The 14,073-nt window shown below is 42.5% G+C and overlaps 1 non-coding gene across 1 annotated transcript; it reads right to left on the bottom strand.

Annotated features, from left to right (window-relative positions):
• Positions 1-8,898: 8,898 nt before the first annotated feature.
• On the bottom strand, positions 8,899-8,970 carry trnah-gug. The gene has a single exon. It is a non-coding gene; the product is annotated as a tRNA-His (tRNA).
• Positions 8,971-14,073: the final 5,103 nt, after the last annotated feature.

The following is a 14,073-nucleotide window of genomic DNA, read 5'->3' on the forward strand; positions in this document are numbered from 1 at the left end:
TCTGCACCCATTCCCCCGTACAAGTTTGAACGCCCCCCCATAACTCCCTGCTTAACCTTTTTTGCTTAAAGAGAATGATCACGGCCTCTGTCGTCTCTCAGCACAACTTAACTTCCTCGTCCCAGGACATGAGACGAGGGAGAAGAATGCGAAAAGTTTTGGAAAATATTGCCTTCATCCCCGGCTGCAATGTGCGACAAGAGAGGATATTTCAGGGGACCTGACACCAATTTGCAAATCCTCTCTGCCACAGGAGAGGTGCCAAGGGGCTGGGGGACTGGAAATGTGGTACCATTATTCATGAAGGGATACATAGGATAAACCATGTAATTACAGGCCTAACATCAATAGTAGGGAAACTTTTGGGAAAAAATTCCAAGGGCCAGAATTATTCTCCACTTGGAGGGGCTGAGATTAATCATGGATAGCCAGCATGGCGCTTTCAGGGAGGATCATGTCAAACAAATTTAATTAATATTTTTGACGAGGTGACTAGTTGCTTAGATGAGGGTAGTGCAGTTGATGTAGTGTACATGGACTGAGTAAGGCTTTTGACAAGGTCCCATATGGGAGAATAGTCAAGAAGGTCAGTCCCATAGGATCACAGGCAATTAGGTATCAATATCATGGGGGCATAGATTTAAGGTAAGGGGCAGGGGGTTTAGAGGGGCTTGAGAATTTCTTTCACCTAGACGTGGTTGGAATCTGGAACACACTGCCTGAGGGAATGGTAGAGGCAGGAACCCTCACGTTTAACAAGTAAGCAGATGAGCACATGAAACGCCATAGCATACAGGACTATGAACACGTGCTGGAAAATGGGATTAGAATAGATAGGTGCTTGATGGCTAGCATTTCTATGCTGTATAACTCTATGACTCTCTGACTCTATGACAATCAAGACAACTTTCTCTCCTTTACGACGCTGAAAGGCTTACTGTGAATGGACTGGTGAAATTAACTGATTTTAGTAATTGACAGGGTTGTCGTTACTGCGTGTCAGTAAATCAAACCTAATATTACTTTCACGCCAATCCAAATATTTGTGAGCAAAATAATTCAATGAAGGTCTCGAAGGAGGAAGACTGCAGGAAAGCTTGTTGGTGACACGGATGTTTGCGCAATGGTCAAGATGAGACTGTTTTCATGTATCCATTATAAGTGTGCCATGCTTTGTTGTGGCACACTAAACCAGCCCAATCACTGTTGTTGAACCCGTTCGGGCTGTTAGCCCAGAGGGATGAGTGTCATCCCCACCCCAGGGACGAAGCAACTCACAGTTTATCCTAGTGAGGGTTCGCTGTCAAATCATTTGGATTTTGTCTTTCAGTTGCAATAAATAATTACCCAAACATTGACATTTCAGGTATTAACCAGGAACGTTACGACCCGATATTTAATGAGTAATGTATTCATTTCAAAACAAAAGACGAATGTCTTTAGATAAGAATAAGAAAATTAATATCTATAATTTTGAAAGTTACGAATTATTAATCAGCGTCCAGCGTGAATCGCCCCAAAAGAGAATTGTTAAATGTCTTAATTGAGAGGAAGTGCAAACCCAGCCGGCAAGGACTGAATCGACGAGGGGACATCCCAAAATGATTTTAAGGTCATCATCTTAACCACTCGGCCACGCCTACTGCCAGCTCCGGACGAAAATGCGGAAGCATTAAAATCACACTGATCTCCCTGGAGCGAATTTTCAGTGGGAACATTTTCCTTTTCCATAGTTCGTTTTTCTTTTACTTTTTGTTCTTCACTGCAGCTTTCACAAAATGATGCTGCACAAGAAATGTGAATAAAATTCTTCAGTTTAAAATCACGACTGCCAGGCATACCCATGACACAGATGACAAACGGGGATACTCAGCACTAATGCAACAATGAACTGGCCACCATTGCTGCTCTGCATTTCCTATGCAAGCGTCAGCTTAACAATCACTCAGTGAACAGATCTGCTTCTGTTTACCAACCTCAAATGGAGTAATTTTCTCACAGAGAGCGATGCATGTGAGCAAAGCAGAGAGATGCACAAACGCACAATGAAATACAGAGGGACACCGAAAAGACAGATAAAACCTGAAAGGACAGATAATTTTCGCAACTCCAGCCTTGTTCATTCAGAAAGAAATGTTTGTCTTTCTTGAATGCGAGATGTGCCAAAGCACTTTGTCGGCATTAAAATACTTTACAATATAGTGACTATTGTAATGATAGTTAAAGAATAAAATAAAGATTCAGCAGATGCCAAAGTATCATCTTAAGAATTATGAATAAATATAGGATCGTTCTTTCTGTAAATCTCTGAAAGTTTGACATTTGTAATTTCACTTTTCCGAGAGGAATTTTAAGAAGTTACTCAAAGCTGAATTGGGATCAATTTAAGGTCCGCTTACATGGGCAAACACTCTAGAGAGTGTTTTCACTGACAAATGGTTCGGGAACTGGAGGAAGAAGATTGATGACAATGATTAAAAAATAAAACCGGAGCGGTGGCTGAGAGCTGTCGAGATTCGCGTTTTCATCAGCGAGATCTTATGATCTGGAATGATCCCCTCTTCATTGCTTGAGTTAACTGCGGGGTCGGTGGGTGGGCGTTGGGGAGCGGGGTGGGGCTGGGGTTGAGAGAGGGCCATTGTCTCCTGCCCAGCAGGCAGTTCAACGCACCCTCTGAAAGACCACACCACTCCCTTATTACTGCCCCAAGGCCCAGCATTGATTTTTGTGCTCAAACATTTGAGTGAGACTTGAATCTTTGCGATCCACAGGGCCACTAAATCAGGCGTAGCTGATGTTCCGTGCAAATGTATTGCACAGCTTCACAAGCCGCTTCCAAATATCCTTTTAACTTTTCAGTTCAAATTCGATAAGTGCTGAGATTGCTGATATTATCCAACAGGTTATGTTTTTAAAGTTGACTGATTTCTGGAGTATCAAAGGCAGGCATATGCATGCGCTCAGTATGGGAGCTAGAAATACGGTTTGTCATCAAATAATATGTCTTAACGTGAGTGAATCTATGCATCCACAACGCGTTCTTTTGGGAGATGGCATAGCTAAAACGACCATTGCTGTGACGCAGATTCGAGCAGCGATTACTGCAGCCGTAACGGAGAGTACTAACCACTATACGACCAGGGCGCCACACAGAGACGCGGTGTGAAGTGCTGCTGTAATGAACCCTCATTCGAAACTCCGATGAATGGCGGCCCAACCAGATCAACACTTCCTCAGAAGACAATGACTTAGTTTCAGGAACCAACACATGTCCCTTCTCAGAAATTCGTTCAGTTAGTTTTATTCCCGCTTAAGTCAGCAGAACCGTGTACAGTTATGGAAGAACCTCCTCAAAATTATACTGCATGCTCCTTGCAATAACGGCCAATGTTCAATTTTCCTTCACAATTACTTGCTCTAGCTGAATGCTCGCTTTCCGTGATAGATGGACGAGGGCACCCATATCCATCTCTCCCACAGCATTTGGCAATGAATTATGACATTGTAACGGGAATTATGTTCTGCTTTACATTCCTCCTGTAATAAATACTCAGAGGCCTGTATCTTGTTCTCATTTGTTTGTGTTCAGAAAGCGCTGACTCTCTTTCCTTCCATAAACATGTTTCTTATTTTGATTTCAGACTTTGCTCCCTTTTATTCTGTAGTTCGTCCCGACTCTGTACCAAAGCTTTGGTATCATTACCAGTGACTTTGCCATGTGTTCCATGATATCTTTCTCATTTAATACCGCCTGCCCTACAGCCTACCCCTGACTGTCTAATGTCCTCCATCTGTCCCACCAATTTTTTCAAATGAATAAAACTTCTCCTACCATTTCAACTTTTCCGAACAAGATTCATGTTGGACTCGAAACATTGATCTCGTTTCTTTCTCCAAAGTTACAGCCAGTCCTAGAGTACGTTTCCAGCATTTACTATTTAGATTTGAGTCTCCCAGTAACCGCAGCATTTTGTTTTTCTCGCCGAGTTGCGTTCTGCCCTTCAGCTAGGATAAGATATTCCCCAAATATTATCTATTCTGATGTTCACCAGTGAAGTTCTCACCAGTATACTTTATGAGCATACATTTCAAATTAAAGGAGAAGGAAAAAGTTGTGCCAGATATCTGGGTTCTCGATCCCCTCATTTGCCTTAGCCCATCACTCACCATACGGTCCCCTCGTTAACTCACTTCCATTATAGTCCTCCCAATCCCGACTCACTGTGCGGCCTTCAGTCCCCATACCCCCTATGCTACACTGATCTGTATGTCGGTTCCACAAAGGCCTAGGGGGAGTCGCTAATTTTCTGTCATTTGTGCGATAACATTTGAAGCCGTTCACTCCCAAAAGTGACAGACTCCGTCCTCCATTCTTACCCCACCTCCACCACACAACCACACCGTTGACAAAAGCAATCAGAGTCACAACAACAACCATTCCAACAATCAAACCATAATCTGTACCCACTGGAGGCCCTGGAGTCACTTGAAATATCCGGTCAGTGGGAGAATGAGGAGGAATAACCACAGTTACCATGCCCGATATTGAATGTGATTAGAATCTGTGATGTAAAGGCAAAATACTACGAATGCCAGAAATCTTAAAAAAAAAATGCTGGAAAAACTTAGCAGGTCTGACAGCATCTGTGGAGAGAAATAATAATTAATGTTTCGAGTCCGTATGAGTCTTCTTCAGAGTCTGTGCTGTGACGGGCTGTCTGATCAGAGCATGTTGTATCTCATAAAGACTCAGTGTGACTTGGGTTACGCTCCTCTGAAGCCCTTTGGGATGTTTATCTACTTTTAAAGAGATAAATTTGCGTGGGTTACTGCTTTATTGCCGATATTGGAATTGTCCTTCGTTCCAAACTCATTTTTGGTCATCAGGGCGAGTGATTAATCCAACACGAATTTCGTGGAATGAGGATGATGGGAGGTAAGAGATTTCTCGTGGAAGGAAAGAGGGAGTGACAGTATTGATCAAATGTACTGTTTTGGCACTGGAAAGGAATGACGTACTGGAGGATTCAAAGTAAGAACATAATTGTTACAGCTCTGGAACATTGGAGGAGCCGTTTCACTGCTTGGTGAATTTTAGAAGAACAATCGTGCCTTTAACTTTACGAAACGTCGCGAGGCACCTCTCAGAGGCATTGCAAAACAAAAGGCGGTGCCAAGGCACGTGAGGAGATATTAGGGCTGTTCACCAAACGCTTGCTCAAACAGATTTTGTTTAAGGAGTGTCTTCATGGAAGAAGGAGAGATCGAAAGGCGGAAAGATTTACAGTGGACATTTGGACTGAGCCTCGACATATTAATCAATGGACACAAAATTTGGGGCAAAAAGAATCGGGAATACTCAGGGGATCGGAAACACAACATTTCGCCAAATAGGGGGAAGAGATTGAGGAATAAATTTTCAGACAAATAGCAGAAAGAATTTCCACCACTTGAATCTGTGCAGTCAGCTCTCAACCAGTAACAGGCACTCTCCCCCTGTGGTGATTCCTGAAACACCCAGATAAATTTCTGGGCCAATTACCTTCCAAACGCAATAGTTGCTCACCCTGAAATTATTCGTGCCACACATTCGTTAACTGAGTCAACTAAACTTCCATGTTAAATTTCGGCCTCAGTTGCAACTGAAGCTGATCTCTGGACTTGTTCTGTAGATATGTCGCCAATCCTTAGAAAACTGTCTCTGGTACTTACCACAAATGCTGCTGTAGTTAGATAAACATCCCAAAGGGCTTCAGAGGAGCGTAACCCAAGTTACACTGCGCCTTTATGAGCTACAACATGCTCTGATCAGACAGTCCGTCGGATCACAGACTCTGAAGAAGACTCATACGGACTCGAAACATTAATTATTATTTCTCTCCATAGATGCTGTAAGACCTGCTAAGTTTTTCCCAACATTTTTTGTTGTTTTTTAAGATTTCTGGCATCCGTATTATTTTGCCTTTACATCACAGATTCTAATCGCATTCAATATCGGGCATGGTTACTGTGGTTATTCCTCCTCATTCACCCACTGACCAGGTATTTCAAGTGACTCCAGGGCCTCCAGGGTCTACAAATTATGGTTTGATTGTTGGAATGGTTGTTGTTGTGACTCTGATTGCTCTTGTCCACGGTGTGGTTGTGTGGTGGAGGTGGGGTAACAATGGAAGACGGAGTCTGTCACTTTTGGATTCGAATGTTATCGCACAAAGGACAGCACATTAGCGACTCCCCCTAGGCCTATGTGGAAACGACATACAGTCCAGTGTAGCATTGGGAGTATGGGGGCTGAGGGCCGCACAGTGAGTTGAGATTGGGAGAACTATAATGGAAGTGAGTTGACGAGGGGACCGTATTATGAGCTAGTTCTCAGCATCTGTGATGGTTGACGTTAGTGTAAGGAATATCTGACGATGGTATTCCACACAGTTTGACAATGCTGTGGTCAATAACGCAATATTTCAGCTTGCATATACTTGCATTGCCATGTAGAGCCGAACCGACATAATTTCCGGCCGCTGGAATTAATGCAGAAAATGCTTTAAAGATACAATCAGACAGGCAGCATCTGTGGGGAAAGAATCAGACTTCATCTTTCAGGTCGATGGCCTTTCACTGGTACCGGGGAAGAATAGAAATGCATTTGATAGGAAGCAAGAGAAAACGTGGTGAATGGAAAATCAACAAAATGAAATGTCTGTAATAAAAGGAAAAGCAAGGGAGATAACATGAGTTTATCATGCCTGGCCGAAAGGAGAGCTAAACAGGGAATCGTAAATGGTTACAGAACAGATGCGTACATTCGGTCCGTCCTGTCCGTGCTTAATTGCTATGTGAGTAAATGGGCGACTAAAGATGTTTCGAGACGCGTTCTGAGCAAAAACTGTACAAAGACCTTAAAATCCCAGGATTGTCAGTGAATGTCCTGCCCTTAATTCTCTGCATGCACGATTAAACTCGCACCCCACTCCTGTGGTAATTTCAGAGTCTCCCAGATGAATTGTCGACGTTTTCCATAAATTCATTCACGGGCTCCACTGGCTGGGCGAGTATTTATTACCCGTCTCTAGTTGCCCTTGAGAAGGTGGTAGTGAGCCGCCTTCTTGAACCGGACATGACCTCGAACTAATTGCCTTTTGGAGAAGCCTAAGTGCCTCCCCATTGCTCAATGGGTTTGTTCCCTCAGTTCAATTCAAACTCTTGCGATCTGGGGGTTGAGTTGGGGTGGGAGGTGGGATCGGGTGGGCTGGGAGGGGGCGCAGTCTCATCAAGCTGGACTTCAAACAGCAATCAACATCTTTTAAGGCTGGTATTCGCGGACTGTGGGAACGCGCCCAGCAGCACAAAGTGATCATTCAAAGCTTTGCGGCATGAGTGCAAGTTCATCGTTATCAGGATTGTTAAGAATCCTTAGTTTGGCAACGTTTCTCACGAAGGTAAACGGAAAAAGGCTGTCTTTGGAATGTGTCCATAGATACATCAATTAAGTTCATTCAGCCCAACTCAAAGCAGACTTCTAATGGGTTGGATGTCGAAAGTTTCATTTGGAATGAAGACGCATAAGCATCTCGGTGGCAACTCACTGATTAGCATTTTTCTTTGCAACGACTCAAATCTTTGAGGCATGATGGCGAAAAATATTGAGCATTCCTGGGTGGGATCGAACCAACAGACTTTGGGCTAATATGCAAACGCGTAATTGATGGCGTCAAAGCTGCAGCCCTTAAACGGAGCAGTAAAATAAAGTATGGAACATTGGTGGATACATAGGCAGAGTCTGATTTTGTCCATTGCATAAACAGCCACTTTTCTTCAGCCTTTTCCATCGGAACCAGGCATTTTCTGTTCCAAATATTCGCACTGTCCTGAAACTAATATTAGACTTTATTTCCTGATGAGCAACAACAACGATCCCTGTCGATTACAAATATCATTTCATTTCGCTGATCGGTTCCGAGTAAATGTTTTAACTTCTTGATGGAGGGAAAGTTGCTCTGACTGTCTCCGATCGGTCGGGCTGTTCGCCCTTCATCCTCCTCTGATTCCGTTTCCCACAATCTTTCTCATGATTCACAAAGCTGGAACGAGGTTTTCTGTTTTGTTCCAATTTCATTTTCCCAATTCCCAACTGGCAATATTTTCCAAAGCATTGCGCGGGCTTCCGCCTTCCCTGATGTCCAGGGATGAGTAAATTCAGTTCAAAGGAGAGATTATTGAGGCCGGGTTGTTCGCATAAGAGTGAAGAAGGTTAAGCGGAGATTAAATGCGGGTGTTTAATAATACCGGGGAATGAGTAACCAATCTAACAGCAAATCCGGAGAGAGTGTTTTCACTGACTAAAGTGTCGGGAACTGAAGGAATAAAATTTAAATTAATGGTTTAAAATCATACAGCCGGATTAGGTGATGAGAGCTGTGGAGATTCGCGATTTTACTCAGCGAGTTCTTCACATCTGGAATGATCTCCTCTGCTTTTGTATCTTTAAGTGCTGCGGGCCGAACCATTAATTTATCATTGCCCCAGGGCAAATCTGGGATTCTTGTGCTCAAACACTGGGGTGAGATCTGAATTCTTGTGATACACAATGCTATCAAAACAGGCATAGCTGATGTCCTGTGCTCATGTACTCCACAGTTTCACAACTCCTTCCCAAATATCCTTTTACTTCCTCAGTTCAAATTCGATAAGCACTGGCTCTGTTCACATTTTCCACCGATCCTATTTTTAAACTTTGACTATTTAAGTTCTGGATAATCAAACTCGGACATTTTGTGCCTTCAATTTGGAGCCAAAAATGTGCTTTGTCATTAAGTAACGTGTCTGTACCTGAGTAAACGCTTGTTTCGGAAGTGCGTTGCTTTCGGAGATAGAACACCAAAAGCATAAATGAATTATTGCCGTGACTCGAATTCGAACCGAGGTTGCTGCGGCCACAACGCAGAGTACTAACCACTATACCACCACGGCAACACACATGCACTTCTGCCCGGTCTTCATTCGGCAATTATCATTCTAAACTAAAATGAGCGGCGTCCCAATCAGTTCAACCCCTCCACAGAAGACAATCTCTTCATTCCAGGGACCAGCCCATGTCCCTTCTCAGGACAATCTTCAATTCCAGTTTTATCCCCTTCTAAATAAGTAGGACCGTTTACAGTTGCACCAGGACTTCGTCAATTTGATACTGCAAAGCTCCTGCAATATAAGTTAAATTGCAATTTTCATTTCTACTTACTTGCTCTACATGCATGGTGGCTTTCTTTGACAGATGGATGTGGATACCTAGATGCCTCTCACCCGCAGCATTCTGTAGTCTCTGAACATGAACAATGTTCTGCTTTTACATTCCTCTTTCAATAAAAACGGGAAAATCTCAGCGGGCCTGTTTCTGCTTCTCATGTTTTTGTTTTCAGAAAGAGATGACCTTTTTTATGTATTAACATATTCGGCTATATTGATTTCAAGCATTGCTCTTTTATTCTGTTGTTAGCCCCGACGCTCACTTCCCTCTTGGCCTTATGCCCCATCGCTCCTCATACGATTCCCACGTCCCCTCACTTACATTTTGGACCCCCAAAGCCCATGACTTGCTTTACGGCTCGAGTCCTCTTACTCTCTGTACATTACTGGACAGTGGGTCAGTTTCTCACATGTTTAGAGGAAGCCCATAGTGTTCTGATATTTGTGTCTGTAGCATTTTGCGCCGCTCATTCCCAAGAGTGACAGGCTCTGCCCTCTTTTCTTACCTCTCCTCTTCCACTGAACAGCACCGATGATAAAAGCAATCAGAGCCACGAAAGCAATTATTCCAACAAACAAACTGTGGTTTGTTCTCTCTGGAGGTGTGCAGGCACTCGGGTGTCCCGACTGTTATGGAAGGAGGGGAAGATCAATGAAAAACCAAAGTCGCTGCTCATTCAGAAACAATTGTACCAAAGCCGTGCCCGAGATTGAATTCGACTGAAGCCTGTGATATCATGGGCCGCCTGATCAGAACATTTGTAGATTAGAAAGGTTCAGCGTGACGTGTTTTATCCTCCTCTGAACTACTTTGGAATGATTATCTACGTCAAGGAGTTACATATATGCAGTTTATTGTTTGTGTGCGTACATTGTAATTATGCGTCCTTCCATTGTCATTTCCGGTTACTTACACGAGTGAATAATACAACACCAGTTTATGAATAATTTCATGGAAGGAGAGTGGTGGGAATTGCGAGGATTCTAGATAAAGGACAAAAGGAATGATAGTGTTGATCAAAGATAATATTATAGCACTGGAAAAGAATGCTGTGCTGGCGGAATCAAATAAATTGACTAGAGTTCTGGAATAATCGAAAAACCGTTTGGCTGTCTGGTATATTTTATAAAAGCAACAACGCCTTTAATGTCATAAAATATCACGTGGCACTTCACAGAGGGATTATACAACAAAGTTCGAAGGCAAGATTCATCCGGAGAGATTAGAGGAGTTGGCCAAAGGCTTGGTCAATGAGATAGGATCCAAGGAGCGCATTCATGTAAGCAAGTGAGTTCAAAATGCGGAAAGTTTTAGGGAGGACATTCAGAGTTGAGCACATGAATCGACAGTACATTTGACGCAATTAAAATGGGGGATAATCAACGCGTCAGAAATACTACAAGTCACCAAATATCGAGAATGACATTGAGGAATGAATTGATAGGCGTATTGTGGAAAGAATTTCCATCACTTACCTCTGTGCAGGCAGTTCGCAAATAGTAACCATGCACTCTCCTCCAGTGGTGACTTCTGAACCACCCAGATGAATTTCTGAGCCAAGTGTTTTCCAAACGCAACACTTTCTAACAGCGAAATTTTTGGAACCACAATCGAATTAATGGAGTCAAACAAACCTCCATATGCAAGTTTCGTCATCCATTACAATTTACGCCGAGCTCTGGACTTGTACTGTACACATGTCGGCCAGTCCGAGGAAACTGTCTCCTTATTACTTAGAACGTTGCCTCCAGAGCTTAACTTCATCCCCAGCATCTGAACTCATTCGCATTTATCTAAGGCTAAGGGATATCTTAGGATGGTTGTGGAGAACTTTCGACATCACTTCATGCCAACTGCCCTGGAAGAATCCAATGCGGGCTTTATTGCACCATAAGGACAAACATGTTCAAGAGAAAAAAAAATATCCCCTTAGTTTGATGCAAAGCCCTGGTGCCGACTGGCAGTGAACAGGAAAGCCAAGCTACATTAGTAGTCACCAGCTACAAACTTGCATTCGCTGTCTGTTGTTGCCTAACTGAGAAACATGAAATGCTGGATTAAAGCAGTTGATGCGTGTGCCAAAGTTCATGATTATGAAGGTTTTTGAGAGTCCTTCTTTTGGCAAGTTTTAACTTTGAGTACAATGTAGCAGGAAAGCTACTTGTGATGAGTCTGAAAAGGGACGTATACAGACAGAGCAAGTGGTCTTATATTTGACTGGTGTATAATGTGGGGAAATGTGAGATTGCCCACTTTGGTAAAAACAATTACAAAGCAGAATATTAATTAAATTTAGAAAGGCGGCAGAATGATTTGTGGTAGATGGCTCTGGGTGTCCTCGTTCACGCATCACAGAAAGTTAGCATTCAGACAGCGAAAGTAATCAGGATGGCATATGGAATATTGGCTTTTAGTAAAATGAGGATCTCGTGTAAAAGAAGGGAAGTCTTCTGACACGATGTTGGTCGGACAAACGTAGGACCATGCATTCAGTTTGTTCTAATTGTTTTGAAGGCAATCCTGAACAGGTTCACTCGGTTGATTCCTGTGATGAAGAGATTGCCTGAGGGTCAAAGGTTGGCCAGATTGGGACTATCGCCATTGGTGTTTTGAAGGATGAAACACCATATTGGCAGCACCGTGGGTTGCAAGGCATCACGTCCCACTTCGGCGCTTGAGAACAAAAGTCAAGTCTTGGACTCCACTCAGTGACAACTGAGAGTTGCAATCTTTCTGATACGATGTTAACCTGCCTTTTGGGCTGTTTGCAAAAGATGCCCAACACTACCTTTAGGAAGAGCAACAGGATCCATTCCACAGCATAATAACTCCTCCAGTAGTTCTAGGTGAGAAGTCTGCAGGAGAGCTTGTTAAAGGTGACATGGGTGCTTGCGCACTGAGCAAGATCAGACTGTTCCCATGCAGACGTCATAAATGTTAACATGTCTTATTTTCCTCAAATTAATAATTTAATTATTTTTTGCCGACATTGGTTGACCCCTTCGGCTGGTTCAATCTCAACCAGAGATGAATCAGTACGTTATTTTCCATACTTGCATTTCATGCCACATAGTTTTAGGATACGCCATTCAGCGACAAGAAAATATTCTCAAATATTTCCCGCTTTGATGTTAACCAGTAAGCTTCCATCGAGATTCCAAATGAGAATTCATTTCGAATAAACCTGGCAAGAAACAGCTGCAACAAAAGCCAGCATTAAAAATGTAACAATTTTTTGAACTTAAAGATGCTAACAAGCCCATTGCCCATTCCCCCTTATAAGCTAGAACTGTCCCACTAAATCGCTACTAATTTTTCTTCATTCTAATGAGAAAATCCGTCCTCTATAATTTCCCCACGCAACTGATTTTCCAACACCCATGGACATGAGGAAAGAGCGAAAAGTGCGAAAATTTTCAGAGAACATTGTCAGTTTGGATTGGGAAAAATGGCAACGGAACCACTGAAAAACCAGTCTCCGATTTTGTGAACCTTGAAAAGTGCTTTGGGAGAGGAAATCAGAGGAGAACGAGGGGCGAATTCTCTGAACGATTAGAGAGAGCCAAGGCAGCTTTCCTTTTTTTGAAGACGATGAAACATTTACTCAGAAATAATTTGTGAAATTAACTGTCTTAGTAATTGACAAGGTTGTCATCCATACATATTAGGAAATAGAGCCTCATAATGGTTTCAGGGCAATGAGAATATTTGTGAACAGAAAATTCAATGGAAGGCAGAAAGTTGTAAGAGGCCTTATTCACGGTGACATGGACGTTTATGTAATGGATAACGTCAGGTTGTTCACAACTATCCAACTCTGAAGGGGCTCAATCCCAATCAGGGACGAAGTCTTTTTCTGTTTTCACCCTTCAATTTTCCAGAACTGTTGCAGCAGAAGGATGCCATTCGGGCAATTGAATGAGCATCTGTTCCACTAATGATCATTTTGTCTCATGCTATTCCCCTACCTCTACTTCGTAACAATGCAGATTGCTTCTTTTGTTTCTTTTCAAATAATCATCTCTTTCCCCTTTCAATGTCTCCATTGGAACTGCCTCCATCACACTCTAGGCAGTGCTTCCCAGGCGATAACAACACGCTGTACAAAAATGTCTCTTTTTGTTGCCTTTGCTCCTTTTGCGTTTTTATCTAAAACCTGTGACACTTTGTTCACGATTCTTAAATACGTGGGAACAGTTTCTCCCTATATACTCTGATGAGGGACTTCATGATTATGAAGAATAATATCAAATCTCTTCTCAGCCTTCTTGTCATTCCTCCAAGGTACAGTCCCAAATCGTCCAAATGATCATAATTGAAGTTTAATGCCACATAATTTCAGGTAGTGTCCTACAGCTGCAATAGCATATCCTTCAAATAATGTCAGTTGTGATGTTAACCAGTAGGTTGACACCATGATACTTTATGAGTATTGTTTTCATTTCAAATAAAACAAGAAAATGTGAATAAGAGTCAGAAAATAAATATTCAAACTGATGATACGTATGGAATCATACCTTTAGACGAAACAGCGGTCAATAGCAATAATGCTGTATATCAAATAACAAATCCTTGCATTTTCACGTAGAGCCAATCAGCCATGCTTTCAAGTCACTGTAATAAAAGTAGAAACTTCTACAAATACACAACCAGCCAGGTAGCATCTGTGGAGAGAGAAATCGAGTTGATGTTTCATGTCGATGGCTTTCAATTAGATCCTGGTAAAACGTAGAAATGTAATTGATAGAAAACAAGAGGAAGCGTCGTGCATGGAATCTGCACATGATTTTCCACTATTAGGCGTCCATAAAACACAATTTTGGGTTGTG

This window comes from Carcharodon carcharias, chromosome 19, assembly GCF_017639515.1.
Source record: "Carcharodon carcharias isolate sCarCar2 chromosome 19, sCarCar2.pri, whole genome shotgun sequence".
Lineage (NCBI taxonomy): Eukaryota > Metazoa > Chordata > Chondrichthyes > Lamniformes > Lamnidae > Carcharodon > Carcharodon carcharias.